Source organism: Rhinatrema bivittatum, chromosome 2 (genome assembly GCF_901001135.1).
Source record: "Rhinatrema bivittatum chromosome 2, aRhiBiv1.1, whole genome shotgun sequence".
NCBI classification, from domain to species: Eukaryota; Metazoa; Chordata; class Amphibia; order Gymnophiona; family Rhinatrematidae; genus Rhinatrema; species Rhinatrema bivittatum.
In genome coordinates, this window is record NC_042616.1 from 247,604,111 (window position 1) to 247,617,537 (window position 13,427).

General features: G+C 42.5%; 1 protein-coding gene and 1 long non-coding RNA gene across 2 annotated transcripts in view; one reads left to right on the forward strand and one right to left on the reverse strand.

Moving 5' to 3' along the window:
• Positions 1 to 13,427, reverse strand: part of ANO10 (anoctamin 10) — a 536,131-nt gene that overhangs the window by 301,361 nt on the left and 221,343 nt on the right. The gene's annotated exons all lie outside the window — the stretch shown is intronic.
• The window catches only part of LOC115084465, a 40,105-nt gene that overhangs the window by 4,545 nt on the left and 22,133 nt on the right, over positions 1 to 13,427 (forward strand). The window contains exons 2-3 of the long non-coding RNA XR_003854567.1: positions 8,544 to 9,559; positions 9,899 to 9,962. This is a non-coding gene — a long non-coding RNA (uncharacterized LOC115084465). The remainder of the gene's footprint in view (positions 1 to 8,543; positions 9,560 to 9,898; positions 9,963 to 13,427) is intronic.

A 13,427-nucleotide genomic window follows, 5' to 3' on the forward strand; every position in this document is an offset into this window, starting at 1 on the left:
TTTGCTATTCGTACCTCCTACTGTGGATGTAAAACTGCCCCCCCCCCCCCCCAACTCGAGTTAAAATGAAACCTCTTTCAGTGGTATAAGTAGCAGTGACATATTTTTCTCTACAGAGGCACTCGTGCTCTCTCTCTCTCTCATCCACCTGGCATTAAAACCCTCATTGCTACGGACTCCTCCCACTTTCATAGCAAATGTCACATCTGCATACTAACGAGCAACACGCTATTTAACACACACTTTACGGAGTTATCTCGAGCGTTAGGACCCTAACGCAAAATGATAAATGACCCTGTTAGCCGGATAAGTTACTTATCCAGCTAAGTTCTGTTTGGAATATCGTTTTCATGGATTCTAGGCTTTGCACCCCTTGACAGAAATTTGGAAAATATATTTGTCCAAAATCTTAAGATCTTTTTATAAGCGAAGGAAGGGAAGCCGTTGAAGGACAGAGCCATTTTGGGAATAAAATCAACTTATATAAATTAATTCTTCCAGCTATAAAAATTGATAAAGAGCGTCACTGTTGCATTTTAACCTTGGAAATTTCAATAAGAGCCGACACATTGCTTCTATAAAGACTTTTTGTTTCATCAAGCAGCTCTATTCCCAAATATTTGAAAGTAATATCTTCTCCTTTTAGAGGGCAATCCTCTCATCACAACTCTTTAGTTCTTCTTGGAATAACCATAGCTTCAGACTTGTCCCAATTTAACTTAAATCCCAAGAAATCCCCAAATTCAGAAACTATTCTCATCAAATGGCTTAGGGAGTTCTGAAGATTAGTGAGAAAAACTAAAATATCTGCAAAAACTGCGCTTTTAAATTGAGAGTCACCCAATTTCATATCCTCTAACTTTTTCCATCTGGACTTTCCTTAAGAGAGGTTCTAAAGATAAAAGAAATAAGAGAAGGACCAGCCTTGTCTAGTATCTCTGTGTAGAGTGAATTCATCAGATAATGCCCCCCATTCATTAAGCAACTTTTGGACTTTCATACAGCAGTTGGAATAGTTTAAGAAAATATCCCTGCAGTCAATTTTTTTTCCAATATATGAAAAGGATACCCTCATTCCACATTTAGATTTGCAGACTTTTCCATAGCTATCATGGTGACTCCAATATTCATAATTGGGTATCACAGCCTAACAAAGCGTATTTGACTATGCCAAATCAATGTTGGCAAAATTTGGGCAAGGCTATCCGCCAAACTCTTTGCTAACAGTTTAATGTCAAAATTTAATAAGGAAATAGAGTGGTAGGATTTTGGTAATCTCTCCCTGGTTTAATAATAACTATTATGGTTGCCTTGTTTGTCCCATAAGGAAAAAAATCCCAGCTCCACTAGCAATAAATACATAGAATGTAGAAAGTGTATCTATTTCATCTATAAAAATTTTATAAAATTCTAAACTAAATCCATCCGGGCCTGGTGCTTTATATATATTTGCTTTCAGTATTTCCATCCGTATCTCCTGTTTTGTTAGAAGGGCATTTAATTTACACAGCTATTTTTGAGATAATTTTGGCAATGCAATACCTCAGAAAAAGTTGTCACACGAAGTTAGTAGGCATTTTTCATTCGAATATAATTGCTTATAAAAGTTACCAAATATGTATAATTGTAATTTATAGTAAGGAAGACTTTTCTTTGCACGCCGATGTATTAAATCATTTAAAGCTACTTGTGTGACCACAAATTTCATTTTATTTGTGGCACTCAAATTTAGTGTCAAATCTCGTTTATCTCTCTTCAGTTGCCTTTTCAACCTAAATAGCTGTTTATTCATATCCTTCTTCCTTTTAATGCTATAAACTATTATTTCCCCTCTCAAAACTGCCTTTGCAGTTTTCCAGAAGAGTATAGGGGTATTTAAATGAGCTTGATTATTTTGGAAGAAACTATTCTATTTTACTCACAGATATTCCAGCAATTTACCATTTTTGGACAAACAGGAAATTTCTACGTTCTATCAGACACATACCCCTTTGCTTCTATTGTTACGCACCCCGTCCGCGCACAGGCTTCACCTTGCTAGCTCCTCTGCAGGTCACGGGTCGGCCTCCCCAGCTCCTCCAGGCCTCAGCGTCCCACGGCAGTCGCCGGGCCTTCCACTGCGCACCAGGCCTCACACCGGAGCTTGGCATCTACAGTGGCGTTGGCTACGCGCGCGTGGACCACACAGCCTCCTGTAGGGCCAGGGGCGGGTCCTAGGTCCACAGCGCCCCCTGATTCAATGTTCATTATAAGGAAGTCCCTGCCTGCACTTCCTTGCCTTAGCATTTGGGTTGGCACTGCATGTGTACTAGTTTGCCTCCGCGTTCACAGTCTTGTTCCAACCTTGTTCCAGCGTCCTTCTGTTCCAGCGTCTGTCTGTCCTGTCTTCCCAGGTAGTACCCTCGGACTGTCTCTCTGGTACTGACCGCGGCCTGCTCCTTGATCAATCTGTCCAACGCCTGGATCTTGACCTCTGCCTGCCTTGTGACCTCGTCTGACCTCCGGAACCTGACCCCTGCCTCGTTGACTACTCCTCAGACTGATCCTCAGATTCTGACCTCGGCTGCCATTGACCACGTCTCTGATTCTGGCTCTGTTCCTTGCCTTGTCATCGCCTAAGTTGTTCTGGTCTTCCTTGCTCCACCAGACCTACAGCCTAGAGTCCAACCGTGCTCCCTTGTTGTTCATGGGCATGCTTCTCTGTTACCTCCGGGAGACCCTGCAAGGCCCGGGTCCCTACGGGCTCCACCGCGGGCTTCCAGTGGTGAAGCTGATCCTAGCCTGTCTCCTCCTGTGCTCCGCCCCCTGGGGGCAGGTGCTTTCTGGTCCCTCCCAGGGAGCCGTTCTCCACTGCTCCAGGACAAGGGTCCACCTCCAAGCACAACATCTCTCCATTTCCAGCCACACAGGAGCATGATAAACATTTCTATAATACCAATGCCACTTGCAGTGACTTCTTCATGTTATTTATAATTTCAAGTTATACAAGAATATCCTTGTTACAGAAATATTGGGATTTCAAAGAAACCTATACATATAACATAATAATAAGAAAAAACAAGAAATCTCAACAATATAGCCCACCAATAAATGTTGCAGGAAAGGAGAAAAAAAGGATTTTCAAAGGAGACCACACCAAACCAAGAAAAAAGAAAAACAAGAAAAAAAAAGCATTAAGTCAGATCCAGATAATTACAAACTCTCAACCAGATTCAATGCTATTACCACCCCTAATTGGTACAGGATCACAAAGCTTCTTAACATCTAAGAAATTTCTCAACTGCTCTGGGAGAAAAAAAAATATTTTTGCATATGAACTGTAACTAAACACTTGCACGGGTATCAAATAAGAAGAAAAGTGCAAGATCTCTAGTCTCTTGGGGCATAGCCAAAAATAACTTTCTTCTCTCCTGAGTTGATCTTACATCATCAGGAAATACCCATACATGCTGCCCCATGAATTTATCTGATGCTTTCTGAAAATAAGAACAAAAGACAAGATCCAAAGTATCCTAAAATACAAAAGAAGCCAACAAAATAGCCCAATTTGATTCCTCAGCCTCAGAGATTCCTACCTCAGTCAGATTAAGTCCTCCCTCAGACACTGGAACACCATTCCCAGACTGAGCACGTTTCTTCCTATAAGGCATATAATACACCTTGTTTAAATTTGGAACAGCATCAATTGCTATAGACAAAACATCAATAAAATACTTATTAGAGGATCCGAAGGAGTAAACTGAAGTGACTTGGAAAAGTTAATAAAGCACAGATTCAGCTGTCTAGCTTGATTCTGTAATTTATGCCAATGGACGAAAATCTTATCTTGAATCTGTCTGAATGCTGGCAGCTAATACTGTTTTGGTATGGGAAGTTTACTATATTGTAACTGTAACTTAGTTTAATCATGGCTTTCTGAGGCAAACCCACACCCAAAACGCATTACACTAGGTCTAATATCATATGGGTTCCATGTGTCTTTTTTGCTTTTTTTCAGGGTTTTCAGTTTGGCAGCACAGCAGCTCATGTGAACATAATATACATGTTGTTGTAAGTGATGGGGTAGATTTTAAAAGGTGCACACACACATGGACGCGCCGATTTTATAACATGCGCGGTTATAACATCCATGGGCCGCGCGCATGTGCAGGCGGCGCGCGCAGGGGGTACTAATTTTGTAAAAACGCGCGGAGACAAAATCGGGCCTTTCCCCATTCCTTCCCAGTCCGCTCCAATTGGACTGAGAGGGAACTTCCCTACCCTCCCCCCCCCCCACCTATACCCCTCCCCTCTTTCCCTCTCCTCTCCTCCCCCTAAACCCTACCTTTTTGGTTTTTTATTCTTTGTTTTTCAATTTTCTTCAGCTCCCGAGCTGAAGTAATTTACGCGCACCGGCCAACTGCCAGCGTGGGCTTCCCCGGGACAGTGGCTAATGAGCGCTGTCCCGGCCGGCTTCTGTCCCGCCCCGCCCCCTTTCCAGGGCCGGGTAATTATGCGCATATTGTCACTAACGCACATGGCCGGGCCCTTTTAAAATTCGCCAGGATATTTTTACTTTAGAAGATTAGATATTTAATGGCCTTTTTCATGTAAAATCTATTATGAATAAATAATTTTTGTGTGTGGAGAGTGTCATGGGTGGGGGGGGGGGAGGTTGTAAGAGGTTTTGCTAGTGTACCTATTATCCTTGCACCATCCCTGATGTCAAAGCATCATTTAACTTTAAATATGAAACAGCGAGTTTTGCCAATCTATAGCTTTAATAGAATATATGGCGAGGAAGACAGAAGAATACAAGATTGTGAATGGGAATACATTTTTGTGTTATAGAAGGTGTGAGAATATGTGCATTGACCTAAAAGTGGCAATCTTAATGAGGGTCAGCCATTATGGAGGCTCAATATTTTATTCGTCCAGGAAAAGAAGGCAATCAAAAAATTCCAGAGTGTTACAGCAAGTCCTAAGTAATATGGGTGTGGTCAGAAAAATTGATGTACATCATGTGCACATGATGATGATGTGATTTGTGGCTTTGTGTCTGTTGGGGAATCTGTGCTGGGGACTGAGAAGAACTGCTACCTATCGGGCCAATACAGGAAAAAGTGCGGGAGAGCCGGTGAGCACCCGCTCTCCCAACATGCGCACAGGCCACTCTCCTGTGCGCGCGATTTACTATCGGCCCGCATGCAAATGAGGGCCCGTGGTAAAAAGAGGAGCTAGGGACACTAGCGCGTCCCTAGCGCCTCCTTTTTGACAGGAGCGGCGGCTGTCAGGGGTTTGACAGTCGACACTCAATTTTGCCAGCATCGGTTCTCGAGCCCGCTGACAGCTACGGGTTCGGAAAACGGACGCCGGCATAATTTAGCGTCCATCTTCCGACCAGCAGACTGCCGGCTGATTTAAACATTTTTTTTTTAATTTTTGATTTTTTTTAAATTTTGAGGCCTCCGACTTAATTTCGCTATGATTTTAAGTCGGAGGGCGTACAGAAAAGCAGTTTTTTCTGCTTTTCTGTACACTTTCCCGGTGCCAGCAGAAATTAATGCCAGCCTTTTGGCAGGCTATTACTTTCTGTATCGCACGGGAATAACTAATAGGGTCATCAATATGCATTTGCATGTTGCGGGCACTATTAGTTTTGGGGGGGGGGGTTGGACGCGCATTTTCGACGCGCTATTACCCCTTACTGTATAAGGGGTAAAGCTAGTGCTTCGAAAACGCAAATCTAAACGCGGGCTAACAGTGCACTCCACCGGAGCGCACTGTACAATATCGGCCTGTATGTGAATTTAACTGGAGCTGATTTATTTGCAAAATTTAAAGGCTTCCAGACAATTGACAGGAAATGCAGCAAATATGTAGAGTGGCAATGCTGTTTGAAATTATTAGTCAGTGCTTCTCTTGACCTTAAATATGATGCACTGAGCTTTACTAACAATAACAGCTTCTTTGGATCTTGAATACAGTAAGGACCATATGGGAATTACAACACTGTTAATAAAAAAGAAAATTAAAGCATCCTGTTAGAGAAGATGTGAAAAAAAAGCCGAGGTAGCTCAGATGAATTTAAATGAAGAGCAGGCTGATATGAGTGATTCCAAATTACCTGTATTAACTGCTAATAATAAGCAGGATAGAAACATAAAATCATGATGGCAGAAAGAGACTGTATGTCCCATCCGCACAATTAATTTAGCATGATAATTTACCATCATTCCCTCAGACATTCCCTATATTTATTCCATGTTTTCTTGAATTCAGATACTGTTTTTATCTCCACCACTTCCACTGGGAGGCTGTTCCCTCTCTCTAAAGAAATATTTCCTAAGATTATTCCTTAGTCTACTCCCTTTCAACCTCATACCATGACCCCTCATTCTAGAGACTCCTTTCTATTGAAAAAGGCTCACCTCCTGTGCATGGAAACCTTTGAGATATTTAAATGTCACTATCCTATCTCCCTTATCTCGCTTTTCCTCTAGGGTGTACATGTTTGGATCTATAAGTCTAAACATGTACACTAGAAATGAAAAGAATACATTTAGATATCTATATGCAAATACCAGAAGTCGAAAAACTTAGATTGTAGAGTTAATTATGTGGCAATGACATGAAAATAGAGACATAATAAGCATATCAGAAACCTGGAGGAAAAAGGATAACTAATGGGACACTGAGATTAGGAAAGCTAGCTGAATTTAAAAAAAATGCCTGTGGAGACAGCTGGCAGAAACAGCACATGCAGGCTTCTCTTCACTTTGCTGGCTGGCAGGAAAGGGTCCGACCGACACATCGAACCAGCTCTTAGCTTCCAGGGGCAGGGGTGGGGTGTGGTGAGGGGGCATGAAAAACTGCACTGGGGGAAGGTGGGAGGAAGCAGGGGGAGCTCTGTACCTGAGGAGAAGCTGCAACCGTTGTGAGCCCTGGCTCAGACCTTCACGCTGCTGCACGTTCCTGCCCGACAGAAGATGCTGTTAGTGTGGCAAGCTCAGGAAAATTTGTTGTGAAGCTGAAGAGAGGGAAATGGCGGGGGGGGGGGGGGGGGGGAGGGGGGAGAGAGAGAAAGGGGAAGGAGAGAGGAGAGGCTTCTTCTGGCTTGGGTTGCTTCAAGAAGCATTGGGCTGAGTTGATTACAAGGGGAGAAATGGACCTGGAGCTGAAAATGGGATGAAGCTGAGGGATGGAACTTTTCAGGGCGGAGGGGTGAGAGGGGTGTGAGCTGAAGGGAAAGAAGGAACACTGGGCAGTGAAGGAGGGACTGAGAGAAACGTGGTGCACTGAGAAACTGAATTTCTTCTGGTGGGGGGTGGGGAGTGATTGAGAGATCGATTCATTGAGAAGAGGGGGGGGCGGGGCTGCCAGGAGTGGGAGAGAGAAGAAAAGCTGGAGGATGGGATGAGCAAGGCAATGGAAAGAGAATGGAGAAATGGGGGCCAGTGGGAGGAGGGGGAAGGGATTCTGGGAGGAAAAAGGAAGAGAAGGAGCGCTATGAATAGGGGAGAGAAGTGGCATTGGGAGAAGGGGCAGAGGAGCATTAGGGAATGGGTGAAAAAGGGGGCCCTGGCGGGAGACCAAAAGAGAGGAAGCTGGGAAGAAGAGACTGCACATTTCTGTTTCTAATTTGTGGTCACTTATTGCGTAGTTGGTGAGGGTCCGACTGTGCGTGAGGTATTCTGCATCTAGCGTGCAGTTTCCGTGTAGGAATCTCTAGCAGTCTTTTGGGTTCTGTTTTCCCAACAGGAGGTGTGTATTGGTGTTCTGACACCTCCTGTAATATTTACACAGGTAGGGGTGAAGCTATTTGAGAGTCCTAGGAGTTAGTGCTGCCAGGGTATGGTAAGATTTCCACAAAGGGAGTCAACAAGCTGACAGTTTGTCCTGTGCTCCAAAATCCCTTGCTACGTTCCTGACAGCCCGTATGGAACACCAGTACTGCATGCTGGGAGGATGGTCCTGACATGTGAAAATGTTTCTTCAGCTTACTGCACCCCCCCTTCATATTCAATTTTCCCTCCTTAAACACTTAAGCGGACAGGCTCGTAGCTCACCATGCTGAGTTTCCCTTGTTATCTTGTTACAGCTCAAGCGCTAAAAATACTCCTGTGTGTGTGTGCGTTGGAAAGAGAGGGACCTCATGAGTGAGGGGAGGGAGGGCAAGACGGGGCGGCAGGTGAAAGTGGGTCACGTGTAGAGAAGCTGCAAAATGGGAAAAAATTATGCAGAGCAGAAGGTGACATGAGGGGTGTGAAAGAGGGGAACGCACAAGTCAAGGGAGGGGGCAGCTGAAAAAGGATCTCGTCGGGAGGGCAGTTGTGAAAATCGCGCGAGAGGGGGCGAGAGACAGAATCACGCAGGGGAGTGCTAGTGATGGAGAAGGGATGATGCAAAATTTGTTTCAGTGCGCTTCAGGCATTAACAAACACAAAAGCGTGCCATGAAATAAACCAAGTTGAGAACCACGGCAAACAGAGCATGCCTCCTCACGTTTGCCTGTTTTTACCTACCTGTTGTTTTAATTCTATCCATCTTTTTCTCCAATCCAGGATGACTAAAGCCAGGCAATTCAGTGCCTCTCTGCAGTCCAGGGGCTGGAGGAGAAGCCTCCTGCACAACTAAAGTCCTTTAATGTTTCACAGGCAGCTGTTAATCATGGCACATACCCATTGCCACCTTGAATGATCCAAGCATACCAGCAGGAAACCAATTCTGTAAAGTGCCTGAATACCAGCAGTCACCCAGAGAAGAAACTCAAAGCCATGTTTTTTGTGGCGCGGTTCTACCACTAAAGTTAAACTATGGGACCAATACAGTGCGTTTTTCACCTCTCTCTCAGCGTGTACAGCTTCATCTTTGTTTAACCCTCCGTTGTATTTAAGAAAGCGAGAAGGAAAGACAAGGGCTCCCTACAGAAAATGGCTTTTCAACAGTCTGGATATTATAAAAAAATATTTTGCAGGAACTTCTTTTGCGCAGTTTGTAAAACAAAGTCCAGTTTGGTCACTGGCTACAGAGCTGACATTTGCTTCACCAGACCAATCTCTGTGAAGGATCAAAATCGTGAGCATCATGTTTTCTCCTTCTACCACGCTGTCTGTTTGGCCAGGAGTGGCGACATTAAAATTAAACTGAAGCTTTGCAGGTTTGCACTTTGTTAACATTACTGAGAAAGAAATGAGCACAGAGCAGACACTATTTAAAACAACTAGAGAAAAATATTATCAAGCCATGGTAGCCAGACAGAGAGATATGCACAGTATACATTCATTGCTATGAGCAGATAACAGTTTTGCTGTACTAGCCTGCTGTCCCAAGCAGATCAAATAAAACTCTCCCACAGCAGGGCTTCTCAGCTAGTGTACCACGTTTAGTCCTTGATATGCCACAGCAGTGGCAAACCCAGCACAATCTCCTGCCAGCAAGAGGAGAACGGCACTTTGTGCTGCATCTGCCTCCCTCATTGGCAGATTTCAATATGAAGTTTGACTATGCGGTGCCAGAGGATCCCGTGAGATGACAGGATCCTGCATGATCAAACGTCAGACTGAGGCAGCAACCACAGGTAAGAAGTGTCAATGTCCACCTGTTGGCCGGTGGGAAGGGAGATGAGAGAGAGAGGAACACATAAGTAGGGTGGAGAAGGACCAAGTGAAGGAGGATCATGTTGGGGAGGGGGGGAAAGGAGGAGTGAGAGTATCACGAAGGTGGAGTGAAGAGGATCATATGGAGGGTGGGAAGAGTGATATAGGATCATGTGATGGAGGAGTGAAAGAGCAATACACGGAAAGGTGGGGGAGGAGTGCAAGAGAATCATGTATATGTCTACATATTTCAGTTTATTGTAGCTATATGTGTGTTTTTTCTGGTGGACTTTATATTTATCTACATTTATTTGTTTTAGTGCAAACCGCTCTGAGAATATGAGATTTGTCGGCTTTCGAGACAGCATCCCTGATGATGAACTTGTGAGTATTTTAGAACCTTGGCTACCACAAGCATTTTTTATTTATTTATTCGTTCATAAAAATATTTATTGTCCACCTATAATAATGCAGTGCTAAGTGGAGTACAAAAATATAACTAATCCAACATGTTAGAATTGCTAAGCATCAAAAGAAAGCTTGCCATCGAATGTGCACACAGGGTAGACCTCAAAACAATGGGTGGTGTGAGGCCGAGAGTTTTTATAGCATGTTTCCTAAACTTTGCCCAAAGATCAGAGATTACATAGCAGCCAGGAAACGAAAGGAACTTAACTATAAAAATCCTAAAATACCCGTATTCCAAGATTTTTCAAACTCTGTTTCCATGCAGTGCCGGGCATATTCTCAAATTTGAGCAAACTTAATTAAAGAAAAAACATATGCTTTTTGATGCTCTTCCTTGCAAAATTACAGATATGGATCAAGGGAAAAATGCATTTGTCTGAATTGCCAGATGCGGCTAAAGCATTCTGGCAGAAACACAAAAACACAAAAAAGGTTAAGATGGAGACGGATGTTTCGAAAGGAAGAACACACAAATGCAAAAATATGTTTGTGTTCTATTTAAGCCACAAATTTGCTCTCAGGGGAGACATAAGTGAAACAGCCGATTAGAATGGGATAGCTGCAACAGCGGTGATATTATCCCAGGTGGTTGGAACTTGGGAGAAAGCTCTAATGTAAATGAGGATTTGATATTCTACTGCAACTGGTGGGGATAAATGGAGGCAGGTGGCAGGAGGAGAGTTTAAGAGGGAGTAACCCAAGGAATACAGGAAAGTGTCCACCCTGCTACCATAAACAAGTTAAGACAAGATCAAATTTAAACTGGTGATCGAATATCAAAATTGAGCTTTACCCTAGGATAACAAGAAACACAAGAAGATTTCTTGGCCTTCACATATAGGAATATATTTGAATGGGTACAGAATATTAATTGCTGTGAAGTCAGTCACAGAGCTATGGGTGATCCAATTGTCATGCAACCCTACTTAAAGTTTCTTCAGGCACAGCAACAACTAACGAATCCAGCAAACTTCAAGCTCAACTAAGAAGATGGAGCTGGGAAAGCAGCTTTCATCTAGGGTGACCGATGGTGATAGAAAAAAGCACAAAATAGAGGTTTTTGGACTTCCCTGGAAATAGTTAAGTGGTATTAAAAAACATCACAGTTAAAGGAAAAGCTTTATCTCTCTGTTTTTTAGGATTATCTGGTTAACGTTCAAATAATGGTCCTAATCTTGGAGGCCAGACATTGTGGTTCACAACAGAGTCTAATAGACCACTGACTTAAGAGTTATATGCAACAGTAACTTTTGAACTAGAGTTATAATTGTTGTTTTATTTATTAAGAATTTGTGGAACATATTCTTTAATTTTAGCTCTTGCAAATGGGTGGCACCCGAACACATTAAACAGATCTCTGCTCTACTTGAGCGAATAGAATTTTGGATGATGGTTAAAGGTTGGGGAAAGAAAGGGAATTAAGAAAGAGGATAGAGAGAGAGGGAGGGGGAGGGGGAATTATGGGAAGACAAAGGGAATACAGGGTAATGGTGGGGAAATATTGGGGAGGTAGGGGCAAGAGACATGGAATGGCTGCCCTATGAGGAAAGGCTAAGGAAGTTAGGGCTGTTCAGTTTGGAGAAGAGACAACTGAGGGGGGATATGACAAACATCTACAAAATCATGAAAGGACTTGAACACGTTAATATAAATTGGTTATTTACTCTCTCAGATAATAGAAGGACTAGGGGGCACTCCATGAAGTTAGTAAGTAGCTCATTTAAAACAAATTGAAGAAAATTCTTTTGCCCGCCGCGCATAAACTCTTGAATTCATTGCCAGAGGATGTGGTTACAGCAGTTAGTATAACTGAGTTTAAAAAAGATTTTGATAAGTTCCTAGAGGAAAAATCCATAAACTGCTATTAATTAATAAGCAATAGTAGCTTGAGATTTATTTAATGTTTGGGTACTTGCAACTTGGATTGGCTACTGTTGCAAATAGGATACTAAGCTTGATGGACCCTTGGTATGACCCAGTATGGCATATCTTATGTTATGTTAGGAGGATTAATGTTCCTTAACACAGTACACTTGCATACTGTGGGTATCATATGAAATCTAATACACCAATGGAATACAATAGGGAGAGTGGAGCTGATTGATGGTCTAGGATGGGGGACTGCCAACCTAAGGAACTGGATATGGCACTTCTCTTATCCACCTGGAAAGGGATGTCTCAAAAAATCAGGTGCATCTCTTGGAATGTGGCAGGACTAGGATTTCCTATAAAAAGGAAGAAAATCTTTCAGGCACTACAAAGATAAGGCCTCCACTGCTTGCATACAAAAAATGTACTTTACTATAGTAGAAAGTTCAAAACTAGCATGGGATTAGGTGGAACAAAGTTATTTTTCTCCTGCAGTAGGGCAAGAAGCTGGGGTAGCAATACTAATCCATAAACAAACAAAATTTCAGCACCTATAACAGACTCCAAAGGAAGATATGTAATAATTACAGGCAAAATTAATGGCAGGGAAATCACGATTTGTAATCTATATGGCCCCAATGAATACATTCACTCTTTCTTTTTGGAGCTTGTGAGCCCCCTGTTATCAATCATACAAGGACTTATGATAATGACAGGGGATTACAACTGTGTACATGATACCTTTATGGATAGATCCATCACATCTAACGCTAAAAAACTGGGTAAAAATAAGGGGATAAGCTTTCTGTGCTCGGCTTTACATGTATTAGCTATCTGGAGGACTCAATCCAAATATTTGAGATTACACACATGTATCTAGAGTGCATATTTCTCTCTCTAGAATAGACTAAATTTTAATTTCAGATAGTATGTTTCCTAAAATTGGACCTGCTGAAATATCTGACCAATCTATGATCTGGATTGATTTTATTATGAGAGAAAATAGGGAGCAACCTAGAATGTGGAGATTTCCTAGCTTTTTAGCCTCACCCACCCACCCCTAGGGTGATTTCTTCTTAAATAGTTGATCCAAAGACTTAACTTAAGTGATTAGAATTAAGCACCAGTTTAACAACTTGCAAATTAGTCACATTAGCATAATGTCTTTAATTCAGTGTAATAATTGTAGTACTTATGTCCCAAGACCTGACTTTTGAAGACTTAAGAGATGTCCAATTCACTTTCAGCTTTCTATAATGAAAAAGCAGTTGTCACATCTGAAAGAGGAATTGCTCAAAAATCAGAAAACCTACTCTCCTGGGCACCAACCAGACTATCTCCCCCAGCTCCATCAGAGAATTCAGAAACCCATAGATAAACGATTCACAGTGAGCTCTGGTAGAACAAAACATGTGACTATACGACACCCAATTTCCCTAACTATGCAGCATCTTGAATATCCAACCCCACTCCCACAGAGAAGTCAGACATCCAGGATTCAGAAACCCAGGA